The 16,215-nt window shown below is 38.5% G+C and overlaps 1 long non-coding RNA gene across 1 annotated transcript; it reads right to left on the reverse strand.

Annotated features, from left to right (window-relative positions):
• Positions 1–904: 904 nt before the first annotated feature.
• On the reverse strand, positions 905–8,595 carry LOC134473522 (uncharacterized). The gene is made up of 2 exons (XR_010043804.1): positions 3,927–8,595; positions 905–2,739 (listed from the first exon to the last, which is right to left on the reverse strand). It is a non-coding gene; the product is annotated as an uncharacterized LOC134473522 (long non-coding RNA).
• Positions 8,596–16,215: the final 7,620 nt, after the last annotated feature.

Consider the following 16,215-nt stretch of genomic DNA (forward strand, 5'->3'; position numbering starts at 1 on the left):
CTTTTGTTTCCCTCTTATATATTTCTCTCAATTTGAAATGGATTTTCATTATTTGTGTTTGATATTTTTAATTCATTGACTATATTTTAAAAGAAATATTAGTACTTTTATAACAATATATTTAAAATACTAGTGTAGCTATAACAGTCTATCAATCAAGTCAGTAGACAACATTAGAACAGACATATTGTCCTCGAATATTTTGAAGGATGTTATTTGAGAAGATGCAGTGAGAACGCTGAGCTGAGGGGCTGAGGCAAACACTAATGTTACTGGAGTTATTCAGATAGGGCACGGTGACAAGAGGCTCCTTTTTACTCCACCACTGAAGTCTGAGTGATTCTAGGTATTTCAAGCTCTGACTCAACAATTTGAGCTGAGGTTTTCTTTGTGACTCTTCATGAGTGCTCTATAATTTGCCCAAAAATCAACTAAGACAGCATTCCAAGAAAAATCAAGCATACTCAATGGAGATAAAGGTGAGGCGGAGGACAGAAATTGGCAAGTTGGGAAACGATCAAATGTTGAACCATTTTTGGAATACTGACATTGATCTCCGAGGTGCTTGATGTCATTTATGGCCAAACTCAACTTCTTCTGGGCCTAAAATTATTGACCCAGGTGCACATGCCAGTTGTACAAGCTCTCACATGCCAAAGTCATGGGCTATACTTTTGAGAATGCCACAGAAATGATAGCAACTATTAAAAACAAGGTAATGCTGTTATTAGTGGTCATTGGAGAGTTTGCTTTATAGGAAGGTAGAATTTGGGATGAATAGATTTAGCCACACTGGATAGATGTCCTGGAAATTCAGTTCAGTTATTGGCTACCAGCTCATTGTGGGTGCTAAAACACGTTGACTGTGAGATTGACCAGTTGTGTCTGAAATAAACTCAAAATATTTGGGTTATGAAAATATGATCATTTATTACTTAAGTGAGTGGTAAGAAATCTGGAATTATTTCCATAATAAGGAAGAATTATGACAGTAAAATATTCAATCATTTCAACTTCTGATGCTAACTATTTAATTGGCTAGTGGCTAGGATTTATAACAGACACAATAAACACTGACTATTTTAAAACATTTGATGAATGGGTTTTGCTAGTAGTATATAAGTAAATGTAAATATTATACAGCATGGTATTAAAAGGGAGGTGAGAGTTTCTCAAGTGCTGTTTCCCATACTCATACCTCATCAATGAAGGTGCTGAGACCCGGTTCCCTGGACTTTCCTGAGGTTGCATAACTAATAGAAGCTCAAGTCATTAGTCAGGGGCAGCTCTCAGCTTTGACTTTTTATTGACATAAAAATCATTAGTATAAAAATTAGAGGTCCTCTTCAACTCAGGCCTACCTTTTCTGTTTATGTTTTGATTGCCCTCTTAATAAGAGAAGACATGTCTCATACAGCCTGTTTTAGTTTGCAAGGGCTGAGTGATGGGCTTAAGCAAAAGTCCATACCTAAGGGGCTACCAGAGTCAGGTTTGGGGGGGGCTCTGTCCTTGAGTTGCAACAGCCACCTTTCTGCCACATCCTCATGTGGCCTTTTCTTTGTTCATGCAGAAAAGAAGACATGTCGAGTGCTTCTTTATCTTCTTACAAGGGCACTGGTCCTATCAGACCCTTACGCTTATGATTCAATTAACTTTGGTTACTCCTTAAATTACTAGTCTCTAAAACAGTCACACTGGAAGTTAGGACTTCTACAAATAACCATGGAGTATGCATTGGGAAGGGGGCCATTCCAGCCAGGGCAATCATGTGTGTACTTCATCACTGCTGTTACGGTTTTATTTATCTAAGTATACTATACTCAGTAGGCTACTGATTACTCTACCTAAGTATTTATTACTCATTAAACTATCACTGTATCTATTTCTTTCTTCATTTTACAAATGAGAAGTCTTGGGCAGAGGGCAGTTTAATAAATGTCTTACAGCCTCGTGGAGTCTGAAGACAAGTTTTGAGTCAGCGCCATCCAGGTCGGGAGTCCATGTGTGTTCACACCCTGATCACACGACCTTCCCTGTCTTCAGTGATGCGGGTCACCCATCAGCTCCTGGTTCAAGTCACTTGCCCCTTCAGCTTGTCACATTCCAATGGGAGTCAGTTTATTAAACAAAATCTCATTGTGTACATCCACCCACCCACTGGTGGCCCATTCCACTTTAGGAGCAACAGGAGAGCAAGGTTCCCACTCCCTCGTGGCACACAGAAAGCCTTGCCCTTGGTCCACGAGGCTGCGTCTGCCTCCCTCCCCAGCCACACCCGAGTCCCGTCAGGTTAGCAGCCCCGGTGAGCCTGTGCCACTCTCTCTGATCCCCAAGCGTGAATTCCACGTCCCCGCTCTCACTGCTGCAGCAGCCCCGGGTTTGCGGCACAGCGTCTCACGGCTCGTTTACATGCTACCCATCAGCTTTGCCCAGGAGGCAGAATTTTCCTGGAAGGAGAACATTGTGTGTACGCATGTTATTTCTGGCTGCCCGGTTCCTAAACCAAGCTGGAGTATACTTGACACCCAGTATTTGTTGAATGAACGGCCACTCAAGTGTTATGGTCTCTGTCCAATGCTTTTTGTAGCTAACCTGAGGAAAGTGAGTTGGAATTCACTTTTGTTGATATCTTTCTATTAGCCGTAAGTGGGACTAGATGGCATCTATTTTGAGTCCCTGAGGGGAATGTAGATCACTCCTTCTTGGCATGTAGTTAGGTACCACTGAATAAACAGGACTCTGGAAAAGAATTTGCACATTAAAAAAATAAGAACAGTTGTATTGTTACTCTAAAAGTATCCAGCTTGTTTAATATTCATATTGACTTTGAAATATTTTTGGTTAATTACGTCATACTATAATTTAGTTTCTGGAATACACATACTACAAGTTTAAAACCTAGTTTCATCACAGAAATAATAATATTTCATTGTAGGTCACATTCAGGCACAGAAAACTGAAATTTGTATCTGGGGCATGAGTGATCTCACCTTCTCAGTGGATTTTACCTACAGATGGGAATAGTTATAGGTGAACCATTATTCACAGTTTTCAAGGGATCCTTACCCATGTTTTACTTGATTTTCATAAAAATTATGTGAAAAGGGTCTGTGCAGGTAGTGTTTTCTTTCATTCCTCCAGTAAGGAACCTAACACCAGGAAGTGTGCAGATGTTACGGTTACGGCTGGAATCTAATAGTCAGATCTTGTTATTTCCTGTAGCCAAAGCTGCCATCAGTGATGTACACGAATTGTGAAGCAAATCATGACCTCTTCCTTGCTTTAGGCACACATTAGGCAGACATAGATTAATTCACATTCAGAAAATGTGTGACTTCAGAAGTATCAAAAAGTAACTAAATTATTAATGATTTGAAACAAAGTAATTCCCTTGTTGAGAAAAGAGACACTTAAGGATCATTTTTAATTAGTCACTGACTGCTTTGCCATCACTTAAAGAGAATGACATGTTGGTCAATCATGCCTTTACACCTTCGTTTATTCATTCATCAAACTTTGGTACAATGAGTAGCTTTTTCATGGGAAGAAGATGTTCCTGCTTTGAACATTTCCTTATCTGCTAACACACTAATGTGCTACAATACAGCATGCATAGTCCATGAGGCAAAATAAAGATGAGTGGTCTATATAATTTGCATAGAAGGACAGCCTTGGTTCATGTGATTGATTCAAATGAATTCTAAGGAAAGGCCTCTGAGACACAGATCACAGTGAGATGCATAGTGAGTTAAAATGCTAGGCATCAACTCTCTTCCTTGCTTATTTACATTACCATTTGCCTAAGTGACCCCCCTCTTCCACTCGAATGGCTGGATGACAGTAATGATAGCAGCCTTAACAAGTCTCCTGGTGCCTAGCACCAATGAAGGCAAATGTGGAGAAAGGATTGTTAGGTAAATCCTTACCTTAGGATTGCAATGGCTCCTGCAATGCAAATCCACATGGCCATGTGGACTGCTAACAGCCACCCAGAACTACTACAACAAGCTCCTGGGTGTCACTTCAGTTTTTCACAGAGCAGCTCCATGGGACAGCGTGATCATGGGACAGGAGAGATGTCAACCTATCCACTTTTTCTACCAAGAAGTAAACTTTGCTGAAAATTGTTGAGGCGGCTTGTGAAAAGCCACAAATCAGCTGTGGTTCAGTCTGTCTCAAAATCCAGGGCTCTTCATCTTGGAGTCCCACGACTTTGCTTCTAGAACACGCATGCTGCCACGTGGAGGTGAGTACAGCCAACCACAAGGCAAGCCTCTCGCTTTCTGCGGAGAACAGAAATGATGGCACACCCTCCAGGTGAGACGGGCTACCAAACCAGAGCAGAGAAGGCGGCTCAGTAAACACGAATGTGAGGCTGTTAATGTTTGCCAGCAATGTCATTTCTCCTGTAAAGTGAAATGCTTTGCCTTTGATAAAGCAGTCAAGGGTTAGACCATTTTTCTAGAGTACTTGTTGAGACAATCAGAATAGCAGCCCAGAAGCTTTTCATTCTTCAATCCTAAATCATTCAAATAAATGCTTTGATGTTTTGCAGCTGTGTGAAGACCCAGCCTGATGGATGCTTGAAGCAGACTCATTCTGGTTATACTTCTTGTCTTTTTATCAAAATCAGAGTTTTGGGTTCCTACTTTGGGTTCCAAACAGCCTCTTTTGTCTTATTTTCAGAATTATACATGTGGAAAGTGTTGGCCTGGTTTCCTCGAAGCTTCTCAGAAACTTTACCTTGGAGTACAACAGTTCTCCACAATTCTTAAAACCGACTTTCTGCTGAATTGCCTTAAAACATCCTACAAGAACGTGGCATAGTCCTCATTGAGTCTGGATCGTTATGCCTGAATTTGATTGCTAGTCACAATGCTTGGGAAGCATTTTAAAAGGTAGGTTAAGGGGTGGCTACTACCAGATAGTCCTGCTCAATAATGTATGTGAATTTTATCACTACTGTCTGGGGAGGTGTAAGCTCTTCCAGTTTGTTCATGCTGTAAAGCTCTCACAAAAGGAAAATAATTTTTCATTATTTTATTTGATGGAAACAACTTCCTTTCTCCTCTCCTCACCTCTGCTTTTATTCTTTTAAAATGTCTATTTTTAAATTAACAACTAACGGCAAAAGTTTTACATACATATTCCGGACATGTTCCCAGTGGCCTTCGGAGATGAGCAAGATGAGGGTGTGAGACAGAAAAGGAAGCAGAAGCTCAGAGAAGAGGCTCAGTACCACAGTGTCTCACAATTACAGCTGGCTAAGCCGAGATTTAAGGTCAAGGCCACGCCCGTGCTATTTCAAAGCCTTATTCTTTTTGCTCTATTAAGTTGCTTCGAATATGAAGAAATCACGAAATTCTTTTTTTAAAAAAAAACAAGATTGCTATTAGCATTTTTTTCTCTGTGTAACTTTTCTGACAAATCATGCACAATTTAACCCGGTCCTCTTAGCGGCAGGTTTTTCAAATATTTCAAAATTGTTTCATGGTTATTATTACCTCATTTTAATTGATTTGCTCCTAAATTCATAGAAGTTGGGTAATTCTTAATCATTCACTTTTAAAAACCAGCACATGTGATGAACTTCACTCCAGTCAGCTGGCTCTGGCTGCATGCTCCAGGGTAGTTTCCGGTCAGCTCTGTGTGCTTCTCATTCTGCATGGCCAGAGCGTGTTCTTCTCATGTGAATGCAGAAGCACAGGTGGACACATTACTCCTACAAGCACACCAAGCATCCCTGACAGTTACAGCCTATAGATTTCCACTGGCTGGCGCAAGCCACACTGCAAATCCAGCTGATGATTTCAGGGTCCACACTCACTCTCTTGGAAAGAGCAACAGATATGTGGTGTCCCACAGGCCTTGGAGGAACTGGTGCTTGGAAGTGCCAGTTGTGTACAAAATGTGCTCATAGTGTGAGGGTAACTTCGTATATACTTTTAGAAACAGTAGTAAGAATCGAGTTGATGCTGATATTAGACTAGCCTGATAATAATAGAGATTCAGAAAATTAGACAGATTCAAGAGCTGTTTATAAAGTATATCAGTTGGTGTTCTGGCCCAAACAGATGGCCTTGATATACAGTAAGGAAGGATAATTGACTGAGTTAATGAAAAGAAATTTATAGCAGTGGAGGAGGTGAAAGGGACTCAACAGGGGATAATGAAGCACTAAAAACAAACATGAATAGTTATGAACCCTCTGTGTGTTTAACCAACACCCACTGATGTTACATTCATGGAAGAGGATCAACCACTACCAAAAGTCCAAGAAGAGCTGAGCATCAAGGCACTTCCTCTTCTGTGGATATAGACATGAGTGGGTGCACTGCTGGAAATCCTACCTCTTAGCTTCCAAGGCTGGTCCGTTAACTTTTGGCTGATGGAGACATACTGTGATGATCTCTCTGTAGGTCAGCCTTATACTTTTCTTCCTCTTGGAACCACTTATATAAGAGGTAGATAATCCATAGGAAGAGATTGCCTAGGAATCTGAACAAACACATAGCAACAAGTCCAAGATGAGAGTCCGTAATGAAAAATTTATTTGTGCCCCTTGTATTTGCTTAGATCCAGTCTCCCATCATTTGTAATGAAATGTTCTCTGCATATTCAAAATCACATTTTAGGATGTAGTAGATCATATAGAGCCAGTATGTACAGCTTGGGTCACATAATGACCATTATCCTCTGATCAGATACTCAGTGTCTACCATAGCCTGAGAGAAAAACAAGGTGTACTTTTTGAATGTAAAATATTGTCATCAGGAGTAGCTGTGGACTTTCTCAACACCCTTAGATCTAGATACAATTTTCCTATTGGAGCTTTCTAGAGGCTTTAAAAAACATCTCTCTCCCTGCCATCCCTCAGTGTCACAGAGAGAGCTAGAAAATAAGGTCAAAGACAATTTTGATGATGTCTTGGTCTCTAGTGACTCTTATTTGTTCACATTCTTTTCAAAGCTGGGCTGTAGTGGCCGCAAAATCCAACATGATACATATTGCATCCAAATTGAGAGACCTATTACAGGCTTGCTAAGCTAATTGGTGTCTTAATTTGAAGAACACTTCGCTGTATTCCCAGAAGTCTGTGTGTCAATATGCAGATATCTGAACACCTATAACAATGACCCCTGTGTTGCCAATCAGATTTCTTGTAAACACTTCCACACAAGTCCACTTAGCATGAAGCTACCAAGATAACAGACTAGCAAGAGATTCTGTAGGATATCTGAATAATCAAGTTTCCTCAAGACTATATTGTTTCACAGAGCAGGAGGTTTGGTATAACCCAGTGATCAAAAGGTACAGGTTTACGGCTTCCCTGAAGAGAAGGTACACTGTGTCTGATTATCTTTATTGATGGGTATTACAAAGAGTGTTTACTCAGTCTATGGTGCATGGTGCAGATGCGCAGCCAGAGGCTATGTTGATTTATTCCAATGAAGGAAGCACATCTGGTACAGCATCTGTGATTGTTATCACTGCTGATTAAATTTGTGATAATCCAAGTCATTCTTTAAAATTCATCTGGCTTTTCTTCCAGCTGAACGAGCAAGTTAAATGAAGGTGTGATAGAAATCCCCACCTTGGCGCTGAGAAGTCTTCTTGGAGTCAGGAAACTGCTACTCTCCCAGACAATTTGATTCCAGACAAACTTATTTTGGAGCTGAGGACATTTCCAGGAACTTTGACCTGAGAACTTCTTTTCATAACAGCTTTACTTTACCTGTAGGAAGACCCATGTGAAGATTCTGACAGGTGTTAAGTGGATTTATAGTCTGCAGGACTTTGGAAATAGTCCTCAGATAAGTCGTGGTCTATTTGGATCCACTGTGAAATAAATTCGTGCCCTGAACCCACTGTTCACCTACTTCTTTAAGGAGCTTCCTTTTTGTCCAGCAAACTGAAAGGATATTTTGTATCATTCTAGCAGTGCTATTATATAATAACATCTAGATAAAGTAGATATTGTGCATTCTTCAATGTGCAATGATTCTGTTAATAAGTCTCAAGTCCTCAGGAAAGCTTGGAAGAATGATCATACTCTTCCCTGTTACTGAGTAGTAAGATTTTCCTGGAATATCTGTTGAAGTTATGGAGTTGAACATACTTTTTCCTAGCTATGGAACTTCAAGGAAAGACTAGTTTGGAGCACAAATTAGTAGACTCAGAGACATCCAGATTGTTATCTGTGATCTGGTGAATTTAAGATTCTTTAAGATACATAAAGGGAAATTCCTGATAAATACTTGGTTGTAAAAGCTAAGCCAAAAATCTCAAAGGAGGTGGCATCAACAGTTAGATGATAATGGAAGCACTCCGTCTGGATAAGCACTTGGTGGAAATTCAACATGAAAATTCATGCAGAAATAAGGAGCCAGAAAATGAGTTTAAGGAAGCTATCTAGAGTCACGCAAGAAAACCTAGGAAAATGGAATAAAACAGAGAGGTTAGGAAGCCAGTGTTTGGGAGGGAGGAAGCAGACATTTGCATCAAATGCTGCTAGAAACTCAGGAAAAAATGAGAGCTAAAATAAAACGTCTCTTTGACTTGGTGACATGGAGATAACACATGACCTCTGCAAGATTTTTCAGGGAGCACTGAGGGCAGCAGCCAGACTGGGCATTTCCCTAGTGCGCCAAAACATTGCTTGTACCAAACATTTTTCTTCCCCAAACCAAGCAACAGCATTTTGGAACCTACTTTACGTGCGTTTGATTTGTATTCCTCTGCTATCACATTTACACGGTATTTACTCCTGTGGTGATTTGCCATTGCCTAGTATTGGATAATCCTTGTAAAGCCTCGCCAATGTATATCAGACTCATAGCTCATCAGTACATTTCCAACCCCTCTACAGAAGGGTGAAGCTTCTTGAGTTATTTGTTTGTCTTGTATGCTTTGTGATGATAGAACAGAAGTGGCAAGATAATTGTGAAATCTTTAGAATGCTAAAAAGGATGCTTCGTCATCATCATAGAATCATCTATCACAAAGAAAAATCAGCCTGGAATTTTTCACACCACACATCACAGTCTTTAATTTCTTACTCTAAGTAGAGCCAAAAATGTGAAATTTGCATATTTTGTAATGTTTAACTTTCTTCTGCACATGTTTTACTTCTGAAATAGTCACATGTGAGCACTTAATCTCTTTCATTCTGTGAATCTGTGCCACTGTGTGTCTCTAAATTGGCTGGCTTTTTACATTGTCGCTCATAGTTGAATTATATTTAGGCATAGAATCAATGTATTAAGCTCCTTTGGGAATACTATCATTCCCAAAAGACTGGAAAATTACAGTAAATCTGGAGTTGTGTGGCAAGTGGATTAAAGAGAAGATAGGACTCTAGATTAATACCTAAGTAAGAAGAGTTTGGTTAAGTATTAAAGAAAGGTTGAACTGTCATAATTTTGTGGTCAAGTCGAACCTAAAACAGCACCAATGTAAGAAAATTTGATATTGATGGACAGCACCAGTAATCGATGAAAATTGTCTTCTATATAATGATTCTCCAAAAAATGAAATAAAGAGATTCATTTCTATCTGTTCAGTCACATGTTGGGATACAAATCACTTTCTTTTAGTTTCCGTATCTCTCATTCATCACAGAAGTGACACCGTTTTTCTGCAAGCCTGATTTTTTTACACACAGTATTAATTTCTCTTGACTTGCACATTTTGACTCCTAGAATGTTGATTAGTGATTAAGGCAAAATGAGGAGAGGCAAATGAATCCATCAAGTTATTGACGTCTGTTTAGATGGAACTCTTCATTTTAAGAGGGAAATAGAAGCATGGTTTTCATGTGGAACACAGAAGTCTAAAGAAGACTCATCTATCAGACACAGAAATGATAATGAATTATAAATTGAGTGGAATGCCATCATTCCGTTGAGCAGCGGTGATCTAATACTTGGCTACATTTATTAGATCTAATATGCAGACTATACAAGACATATGAGAGACTCATTGGACTGTGCTTTCTACAGTGTTTAACACTCTAGTCTCTAAATACGGAAGCAAATGAGGAGTAGCTACTTGAGGATAAAGGCAATAATGACACAAATGGTCATTGCTAATACACATTATGCTAATTGCTCTGTATCCAGGGTCTCATTTGATTCTTGTGCTGGGAGGTGGATCTTAGCATCCTTCCTCAAAAGGATCATCTGACCTTCAGGAGAAGGGCCAATCACAGCCATGCAAATGCTGACTTGTCTACAGCTCTGACCTTGCTGGAAGGCTCCTCTAGGAGTTGTTGGACCACAACTGTTACAGAGAGGAAAAAGCAAATTCTCCATAACAATGATGATAATCCTGTCAGTTTACATACAATGGTAAAAAAAAATTTTGTTTTTGAAAGCAACAGTCAATTTTTACTTCTAGTGAAATGGATTCACATATACTTTATTTTTAAAATTAGAACATTTTAAATATTTTTCAAAGTGTTTATATAACTACTTTTCCAAAATTAAAACATCTGTATGATTTTATCTAAAAAGATCTTTTTAAATCAAAATGCCCTTTGAAAACATAATAATTAAGACTAAAAGAGAACACTCAAGTCAGACTCAGAAGCAGCAACATAAATATTGACATAGACAAACAGCGTGTAATTCGGTCAGCTGCCTGAAATTCTTTTTCAAGGTGAACATAGATGTGTCAAATCAAGAAAACCAAACAAAACACAAGAGGGCAGCTTTATGGGAAAAATACAATTATCTATCATAGTAAATGACTTATTATTAAGGAAAAAAGAAAAAAAAATCTTTGAAAAATGAAGTGTTAGAACTGTCCCCATTATGAGACAGGGACATAGAAACAGGACAGTAATTTGACAGTGGAGAGTTGCAAGTATGCTTTATAGTTTATTTTAATATTTTTGAAATAATTTGAATATGTGTGAACTTTTCAGAAATAAGTCATTCAGTCAATTGAATTTTTATGTCACAATTGTTTTATGAAAAACAATTCAGTCCTCATGGTCCTTCTGAGCAGCAAACACTTGAAAACATGCAATCGCATTCAGAGCATTAGTATCACTAATAGTGCTAGAGTAGACTAGTCAGTCTTTCAGGGGTTGAATACTAAGCTAGCTGTGACATAGCATCGTGCCTGTGTTCAGAGCAGACCCTGTACAGTGGTTGCTGTTCTTACTGAGGCTTGGATGATGAGAACTTTGCTCATCAACAGACAGCTAACATGAACTTGAAATAAAATACCAACCCAGGACACATGCAGAGCTCAGCCTTTAGCTATTGCTATTCTGTCTCCTTCAAAGCACTGGGAAATTTACAAGTGTAATTATTAAATGGAAATAATATCTAACAGTATTTCAGGAAGAACAAACCACACACACATGCACAAAAGCAAAAGTAAAATGTTCAAAACATGCAGCAAGCAATTCTATTTCACGGCTTTAGCAAAATCTGGATTAGAGGTTAAAAATGAATTTGTCTTTACAGTTATCATAGTAAGGAGTAGTGAAAATATTTAATTTTTGCTGACACCAATGTGCTTAAATAAGAACAAATGCTTTTTATGTACTCCCTTTACAATATGTTGCCTTATCTTAATTTGGACTGTTAAATACTTTATTGATTCCTTTCAATTCAAAATAAAATTAGAGATTACAAAAATTTTTCTAAAATTAACCTTAAAAGCCAGTCTTGTTTTCAGCATTATAAATTATATTCCAAATACCTCATGCTATATTTTCTTAACAGCATTAAACAAACTAGCCACTGGCTAAACTTTACTATTAATATTCTGAGATTTGGCTTGGCAGATGTTTTGTGTAAAATTCAAACAATGAGAATATATTATTAGTCTAGAAATAGGAGCATGGTGTATTTATTTTATCAAGATGAATTTTACAAAATTGGGATGGAGCCCATATAGAAAAGGGTGAAAATTCTCTTCCTGGAGACAGAGATTGGCTATCTGACTTTTTTGAGATTTCAGTCTGTAAGCTCGTGATGATAATACTAGTAATGGCCTCCACTGAGCCATTGTGAGAAAGAAATAAGAGGAGGCATTTCAGGGCATGTAATAAGGCCTCAGTAATTTTTGCTAGGAGACTGTTGGAGAACAGGAGAAAGGAGACAGTGAGATCTATTGAGTTCCCAGGGGTGCTGTGGTCAGAAAAGATAGAATGCCATAAATATGGTACACAGATCATTTTGTGCCAAATATTCATTCCTGAATAAGCAACAAATGGTCCAATGTTTTAAGTTCATTGGAAGATCTATTTTACAGGTAATTATATGATTTCTGGGTAGTACTTAAAAGTGAATTATAGGATGCTTGTCCCATGTTCTCAGAGAGCTAATGGGTTTCTTTTTACTGTCCTCTAAATCCACCTAGAAATTGCCTGGCATATCCTATAATTCCAAGGCAAATAAGACCACAAAATGGAGAACACTATATTTGTTCCCTGGTGACACACAATGATTAGTCATCATCCCATGAAACAGCACCTGAAATTTGACACAAACAGTGGCCTTTTGGTAAGCTCAAAGAGAAATGCACTAATTTCCCATCTTACTTGATATTATTTCAGTTTTCATGATCTTCTCCAATAGAATTTGCACAAAGGTATCAAACTAGCACTTACATTATATGAAGCAAGACTGAAATAAGTTTTTAGCTTGGCTCTAGATAATCACAGAATCTCACAGTGTGCAAAAAACCCAGAGAGATCTTGTAGTTTATCTTCTGCCACAGGCAAATCCACTTCCAGTAACCCTTAGCTGATTGATAGATCCCTATAGTTTTTCTCTCAGACTTTTCTCGCAGCTTATTAGGATCTTCCTGTTACTTCTGTGTTGTGACTGTCTCGATAGTTCAAGTGACCTAATTTACATTAGTGATCTTTAAATCGAGTCAACTAGCTCCTGAAATCAGAGATCATGGGACTTTCTGACTTGAGCATCCAAAACCCTGTTCTACTGGCTAGTTTGTGTCATAGTTTTTTATTATTCTTGCACATTGTATATGATTTAGCTTTCATTGAGATTGCTTTTAACTAAAAGTATGATTCCCTTGCCACTATATGCTCATGTTTAATTTGGTAGATGATTTCCTGGTAGTTAACTGATCAAGACAATAATATGTGATATGAAATCATTAATAACAAATGTCTCAAAGTAGGAAACTATGGTGGTGTGTTATCAGATTAGTTCCCAAAGATTCCTTTAAAAATGCTTCTTGTTGTTGTCATAATGACTGTTTGGCATACACAATTACAATTTATTTATTCTAAGATCTTTTTTAAGGAAGAAAGCTTTATTTTAGCTCACAGTTTGTAGAGATTTCAGTCCATAGTTGGCTGGCTCCAAGGTAGCAGGGTGCTGCACAGGAAAACCAGCTTTGCCAGGCAGCAGGCAAAGCAGCAAGTGACAACTGGCAGCAGAGACATTCTAAGATTGTTGAGAGAGTTTACAACATAGCTGCACAAAGTGATTAACACAACACAACAGTCACTCAAAGAATAGCAACTATTATTTTGATTAAAGACATTAAGTGACAAATCTTTGCATGAAATTTATCTCCCTTACCTAAACTCTATAAAACAAAGTCCAAAAAAATCCAAAATGCCAAGCATTCTTTCAATAAATCTATGTTGTGAATAGTTGAAAATACATAGTTCTGCTGAGCTGGTTAGATCTGGAGACGGTGGCATTGCCGGTTCCCTGCCGCCTCCTGACTGTTCTGTACGGGTGTTTCCAGGCGCAGAGTCAGTCACTGCCCTCACCATGTGGCTTCCGTCATTCGGCCTCTTTCCTATACCAATATTCAAACTCTTTTTAGATGTTTCCTTCCATTTCCACACTCGTGTCTCTTCAGAACTCTACCAAGTGCTTCTTGATTCATCTGCTATAACCATCCCTCACATTTGGTCTGCCCTTATATAATTTAAATCTTGATATTTTAAAATATCATGTATCATGTGATACTGTGTTGACTTTTTTCCTTAGTAATGTTCACGGGCATGAAATCAGAGATGCCTATAAAGAACAATGCTTGACGTGCATGGAGAGAGCAGGATCTAAATTATCTTATTAATTATTGCCTCTGCCCCAAAGTCTCATGTGTTCTGAATTTGGGTTTTCTGAGAGTGTCTGGATTTGTACTCAGTGGATAATGCCTTGATGAACTGGGAGCTGAATGTGCTGCTGGGATGCACTCTGTGGGCAGAGGGTCCCGGAGGTGTCCCTTCGTGGGGTTCCTCCGGCTCTGCCTCCTTCTGCTCCCTCAGATTCCAGCCATAAGGAGGTGAGCATCGGCCTTACCTTTCTTCCTTGCTATTCGTGCCTCCGAGACAGCTGGCCATAGAGTAAAACCTCCGAAACCATGAGCTAAATGCCTCTCTCTGCCTTGGAGTTGTGGCCTACCAGGTATTTTGTACCAGTGACAAGAAAGCCAACTAACACAAATATGGAAATTCTTACTTGAGGGGCAGTGCAGTGTTAGAAGCCATCTTTCAGCAAATGGAGAACTTTGTGAGTTCAGGGCCTCTTCTTTCTTTTTTTTTTTTTTTTTCAGAGCCTTTTCCTGTTGATGCTTCTCTCTTTGCAAATCACTGTCCTATTCCATGAACCAACTCTTCCCCTGCCCTTTCCTGCTTTATTCACGATTTCACTTGGAGAGTGAAAGTACCTGTTGCTTCTGTGTACTTAGGCTGGCTTTCTTTTTTTAATAAAATAAAATGCAACCTTTGGAATGCTATTCATCTGTCTCTAGAAAAGGTCATGGAAAGAATGTCATAGAATTTTCTAATGGTTCATCCATCAAAAAGGTTGCTCTCCATTGATTCTTCCTGAATTGTCAATTTCCAAAGAGCCTCAGGGATCAGCCTAGTTCTGTAAGAAGAAATTCTTGATAAGAAAAAGGGTGAAGTGATAAATGATTTTTCTGGTGTTTTCCTTTGGGAATGACAGTCGGCTTACTTTACACCGCCAGCCAGCAATATCCACCCATGAATTACCTGTGTAAAAGGGGTTTGTGATGCCAATGGGAATGTGAGTTTGTTGATAGCAGTTCAAGCAAAGAGTCACTGTCTAATTATTAGGCGAACTGGTACATCCACCTTGAAAACTCAAAAGTAGATGTCATATTTTGGTGGAATCAACATTTTAAAAATAGAAATATTATGAGAAAGAAATCTTTCCCAGGGACCATGAACCAATAAACTAAAATAACTCTCCAAAAATATCCTTAATTTTATCACATCTAGAACTAATAAGAAGTGTGTTCAGTGAAAGAGGTGTGTATGAAACAAGATAACTGGGTCTTTTGCATGCAGTGTGTCATGGCTTGTGTATCTCGATATCCCCCAAGTTCTCCTATGCTTCCTCTCACAACGTACTCACACTGTTCTATCGCCTTGGGCATCTCTATCGTAGGCTGCAGTTACCTAAGGTCTGAAAAGTGATGTTTCCTGTATCTCTCACATGTTTACACTAGAAGGGTGTTACTAGGCCCCATGCTTATTTTCATTTTAATGGATATAAAATTTGCACGCGCACGCACGCACACACACACACACACACACATGCACACTCAGGCACACAGAGTTTTACAGGAGGAAATGTCCTCCAGGAAGTTTATGAGTCAGAATCATTTGTCTTCTGACCTCGGACTCTGTACTGATAGTAAAAATAAGGGCCGGTTGCATTTTTATACCTTATTTATAAAAGACACACATCACATATGATTCTTTGCTAGCAATACATCTCAAATTCCACAAATGTCGATAATCAAAATCTATGCCTACTGTGCTTCATGCTAATAAACCAATGTTAAATTTTTAATGTAGATTAGGTTTATTATGTCTATATGTTGATTTACTAACCCTACTCTGTTGAGGAATGCAAACAATGACAATACTTTGTAAGGGAAGACAAACATAATCCATCATAGAAATACATACAGAATAAATGAATGGCAATGAATATATAGATCTTTTAGCTAAAATAAATGAAAATAAATATGTGGATAGGTAAAATAATTCCATTTATTTCCCCTTTGATAATACTTAGCTGTATATCTTTCTTCTAATTTTGATGTATTAACTGTTAAGTGTGTACTTTGATGTTAATCTATCTAAATCCAAAAATGGATACATATTGCAGCTTTATTCTCAGAAGCTGAAAAAATCTTTCAAGGAGTGACTCATCTGAGGAGAAAAGCAGAGGCTCC

Source organism: Cavia porcellus, unplaced genomic scaffold (assembly GCF_034190915.1).
Source record: "Cavia porcellus strain 051 isolate PalLab524CR breed Dunkin Hartley unplaced genomic scaffold, mCavPor4.1 scaffold_27, whole genome shotgun sequence".
NCBI classification, from domain to species: Eukaryota; Metazoa; Chordata; class Mammalia; order Rodentia; family Caviidae; genus Cavia; species Cavia porcellus.